Below are 6,000 nucleotides of genomic sequence, written 5' to 3'. Positions count from 1 at the left end.
CCAGGTTAAGGTTAAGGTATAACAGTCAGGTTAAGCCACTCTATTTTAAGAATTCTAGATAAATTATATATTTAAGACTTTAAAATCTATAAGAAATCTAATCTATATATATAATTCTAATTTAACTAATTTAAATATTATAATCTTCTATATATATACTCTGTAATTTATTATTTTAAGATTATTTAATAAAAGCTTTATTCTATATACTAATTTATATAAAATCTTTCAGAATATATTATTTCTTGAGATAGATATTTAATTTAAAATATATATAATAATTATATATAAAAATAATTAAAAATTAGCTAACAGTCTAGATCTAATTTAAATTAATCTTATTATTTTTATTAAAAAAGCTCTTATTTATTTAATCTTATTATTCTGTTTAAATATTTTATAGATTAATTTATTTTTTAAAAAATTAATCTTATTCTGTAATTTTTTATATCTATTAATAAGAGATATCTCTTAATCTAAGAATATAATTTTTAATATATATCTAAACTAATTTTTTATTTAATTTATTAATTCTCTAATTATATTAATAATTTCTTGCTTATTAATAATATCACTGATAATATAATAATTAATTAAATTATTAATAAAATAAAAAATATATTTTTTAATATTTATCACGCGATTAAGAAAGATTAGATTAAAATAAAAATATTTAAATAATTTTTTAATAAATATTACTAATTATTTTAATATTTATTTATTTATTTTATTAAGTCTATATATTTTACAGATCTCTATTAATTTTTTAATAATTTTAATATAATTAGCTGATTCTTTAAGATATTAAATAGTATTTTTATATATATATTTAAGATAATTATATTAGATCTTTTTAATAATTATTATCTGATATAGCTTTATTAATATAAACTTTTAAGCTTTTTCAATTATTATTTTATCTTCAGTAATATAATTCTCTGTTATTATTAATATTATAATTTATTTTTTAATTTTATTCAGTAAGTTCTTTTTTTTTAAAAAATTATATTTAATAACTACTAGATTAAATAATATATAATAAATATAAATTTTCTTTTTAATCTAATCTTCTAGATATTTTATATATTAATAAAAATAAATACCTGCTCTGCTTATTCTTATTATAAAAATAATATTAATATATATTCTAGAAATATAAATAATCTCTTATAGATTAATCTATATTTTTAAATTATTATTTTTTAATATCTTTATAGTAATTATACTATATTCTAAAATTAAAAGCTTTAATTTATCTATTTATATAAATAATTCTAATAATATTATATAATATTTAGTAAAATAGTTTTAATTATTATAAATATAAATATCTGCTTCTATATTTATAATTTATAAATTATATAAATAATAAAAAGTCTTTTTAATAATTTATATAACTCTGTTTAATATAATATTATTAGTTTTTTCTCTAATAAATATTAATATAATTATCTTTTTATTTTTTATATTATCTTTCTAGACTATTTTAATAACTTAATTTATTATTATCTTTATTATAGATAATCTTTTTTTTATTTATTAAATCTTTTTAATAATCTCTGGCTTTAAGATTTAATTAAATAAATATAATAATTTAATAATATAATAATATTTCTTAAATTAATATTTTATTTTATAAAAATAATTCTTTAGAATAAGTTATTTCTACTACTTTAATCTTTTTTAATTTTGTTTAATTATTTAATCTTCTTTAGCTATATTACTAATTTCTTAAAATATATCTAAAATAAAATATATATTTTTTTAATTTACTAATTATATTTTAATATATTTAAAAAACTTATTAATTTCTTTCTTTAATAAAAATTTCTTATTTTTTTATAAATTAAATTATTTAAATATCGCCCAGGCTTTTATATATTTTATTATTATTAAAAAAAAGTCTAATAATTCTTCTATTTTATATATATTAATTATATTAAGATTCTTAGCTTTAATAATAATCTTATTTAATATTTTTAATTATATTTTTATACTAATATATTATAAATTACTGCAGATTTTCTTATAATATTATTTATAATTATTTTAAAATATTAAATCTAATATTTAAAAATATTTCTATAGAATCTGAAGTTTTTTTTATAATTTTTTTATTTTTTAAATTAAAGAATTAAATTGATTAATAATTAATTGTGATAGGATCTACTTGTCAGGGTAGAAAGCCTGTTGACTAGGTAAGGAATCAATCATGAAACACTGTGTATTTGTTTGATAATAACAAAGATAGTCTATATTTATAAGATAGACTGATTCTTAAAGAATCAGTAGCTTCTTATAGAGGGATCAGTATTTTATAGATATCGGAGAGATGTAGAATCACTATTAATAATCTTATGACTCTTATAATTATTATAATATATTATTCTGATAATATAATTCTTATAATTACTATAATATATTATTCTGATAATCTTTATCCCGATAGCTGAATTATTCTATTATAAATAATACTCTTCTTTGCTGGGACAAGCCATCTGGCTTAGATGTTAGGAATAGTCTTATATATTTCTGATTTAGAATAGTGAGAATTTAATAGTAAAAGATAGAAAACTCGCAGAGTATATAATATAAACAGGATTATATACTGTTTCTGTATAGCTTTATAAGTATTTAGTTATATTTGCATGGGTGGATTTTCTGTGAAGAAGTATAAATAAAAGAATCTCTTATATTACTTCTCTTTCTTCTTCTTTTCTACTTTGTGATTGTTGTTTCTTTAGTAATTTATAATTATTCTCTTTATATTTCTTTATTATTTCGTGTGATCTTTGTTGTTTCTATCTATATTATATTACTGTTATTTTCTTCTTCGTCGGATATTAGTCTTATTTTTAATTATTTTATAATAGTAAAGAAAATAGTGTGTTTCAAGTGGGATATTCTTATTAAAGCCCGCTATAATTTCTGCATGCACTGTCTGAGATATATAAATAATAATTTTAATTTTAAGAAGAGCGCTCTGTATAATATTAATTATCTGTTAGATATAAAAATATCTGTTCTGTGTTATTTCTATTTTGCAGGGAAGAAGACTTGTGATTTTATAGATTTTATATATTTTATATTATATATATATAATTTATTGATATCTCTCGAGCCTGCAACTGATCTGCTAGAAAATACTTATAATCTTATAAAGATTATTAAATAGACTACTCTGATCCTGAAGAAAGAATATTAAAATAATAATATTAAGCAGACTGTTCGCGAAGAGATCTATATTCTTATAAAAATATTTAACAGTGTAAAGAATACTTATGTTTATGAATTTTTATTAAAAAATATCAAGACCGCCAAGCGTGTAAGTTCTTATTATAATTAAGAGATAAGATCTTTGTGATTCTATTATTAATATTTTGTTAGAAGTTTATTATTAAGTATATTAAGTTTATTAAGATCTGTTGTGCTTTTTTAGTATAGTTAATTCTTTATTTTAATCTCCGTGTCTTGCTGAAAAATTATTATATTTATAAGATAAAAATACTGTTATATTTGCTGTCCGATAATCTGAAATATATAGACTAAATTTCTGCTCTGCAGAACTTTTTTAATTTAATAAGAGCTATAGCATACATTCAATACCCAGATATTAATAATAATAAATTAACTTTGGATAATAAGAATAGTATTATTAAATTAATTATAGATCTCTGTATTCTTCTTCTGAAGTCTACTTTCTCTGTAAATATTTCTAAATTATAATAAGAGAGTCTGATTATTATTATTATTTGTCTTATAAATAGATAATAGATATGACTGAATATATTTAAATATTCTCTGCTATTTTATAACAGAATGATTTTGTATCTATTAGTATATTTAATTCGCGATAATATAGTTAATAAGAAATATTAAGAGATTAATATTTCTGTAGCTTATTTCTTAAGAATATAAAATAATTTACTAGTGATTATCTTCTGTCTTCTTGATATATAATACTTCTTATAGTATTTTTAGTATTGCTTTATAGCTTCGGGTGTATTCTTTATATTTTTACTAGAAATTTATTAATTATACTCACTCGGCTATTCTTTTTATTTAATTAGATAGTAATCCTGATTATTATAATATTAATAGTCTTTAATTTCTTTAATTTTCTATTTATCTTTATTATCTAGCTTAGATATTAAGAGCAGTTCTTTATAATCTCTTCTAGTATTTTATAATTTCAATAAGAAGATATAGAATATATTATAAATTTATCTATATTTCTCAGATAAATATAATTAATATACCTGAGATCTAATATATTTAAGAATTTAAAAGAGTTTTATAAACTTCGGAGCCAGCTTTCTTAATTTTTTAAATTATAAGTTCTAAGTTAATAGCTTAATTAGATCTTTTTTTTTAAAATAGAATAATTTTCTATATTTATTATAATATTTCTTTTACTTTTCTGTAGCTATTTATTATATCTTTTATAGCTATTCTTTTATTTTTCTAAGTTTCTTAATTCTATTCTATACTGCTGGGACTTCTTGCTGCTGAGAATTAGTCTTGATTCTAATATAAAAATCCAGTAAAAAGCTATAAAAAATATTATAAGATAATTAGTCTGTGATTATATTATCTGTATTATTGCAGGCGAATTAAGTATTTAAAAGAATTAATAGCCAGTTAGTATCATACTGGCTGGAGTAGTATTGAAGATAGTATTTAAATATTTAATTTATTTATTTTATTTAGTTATTAATTTAAAAATAGAATACAGTTAAAAGCTTCAAGATTATATAGTTATTATAGACTAAATTTAATCAGAATTTACTGATAAAAATTAATTCTTAATTAGATATAATCTTATTTAGAGATCCGAAGATTAATTTAATTTATTTATAAAACAGTTTGACAAGATCTAGAGCAGTTATTATAAACAGAACAGCAAAGAAAAGATAATATTTTAAGAATTAATTAATAATAACTAGAATAATATTAATAATCTTTTTATATTAGATAATAAAGAGCAGCCCTGTAATAAAATCTATTGTTAATTTAATAAAGAAATATAATAAAATTAATAATAATTTAAGACTATTATATAATTGATACTTTGGAGCAGTGATTTCTTAATATATTAAATAAGTTTAAATATATTCAGCTATATTATACTATAATCTATTTTAGTGAAATTTTCTATATAGCAGTGCTTCTGTTCAGATCTTTTCGAAGTATCCTGCTAATAGATTATTATAATATAACTTAATAAATATCTGACATAGTGTCTCAGAAGAGAAGATATAATATTAATCTTTAAAATAAATATAACTAGTTATTTTAATAATCTAATATTTTTAATCTAATTATTTTTATTAAATAGCAGTCTTTTGCTATTATATCTCTGGATTATTATTCTGTAAATATAAGATTATTTCTTAAAGTTTGGAATTATATATATCCAAGTATAAAACTTCCGCGGTATATATTTATAATATTATAGATTAAGAAATAAATCTTTTTTAAAATAAGTTCTTTCAAGCAGTCCAGTTAGCTGTCTCTATACCGGCTTGATTATTAGGATTTTTTAAGCTTAATATAATACAAATATTGAATCCAGGATAATCCTGTATATCTTAAGATTTAAACTGGGTTTTTTCTTTAATAAGATCTTTTATTATCAGAGATAATATACTTATAAATTGTGCTTAAATTAAAATTAATAGTTTCTCTTGAGGAGCAGATTTTACTTAAGATTTAAAAGATATTCTGGAGAATCTATCTGCTGAGTTTAATTTTTTTGTTCTATATTTAATAATAAAATTATAAAGAATTAGACTTATAAGCTATCGAGCTTGTCTTTTATTAACTTAGATTTAATATATAAAAGATTGTAAGTTTGAATGATCTAATAGAATCTTAATTATTTAAGAAGTATCTTCTAAATATTATTGCTATTGTTTAAAAGAATAAATAATAATAAATAGCTCTTAATCTGAAGTATTATAGTTTAGCTTAATATTAAAGAATTTACAGAATTAGAAT

The sequence above is a fragment of the Aspergillus heteromorphus genome, assembly GCF_003184545.1.
Source record: "Aspergillus heteromorphus CBS 117.55 chromosome Unknown BO70scaffold_17, whole genome shotgun sequence".
Taxonomy (NCBI): Eukaryota; Fungi; Ascomycota; class Eurotiomycetes; order Eurotiales; family Aspergillaceae; genus Aspergillus; species Aspergillus heteromorphus.
Note: the sequence above shows the minus strand (reverse complement) of the source record.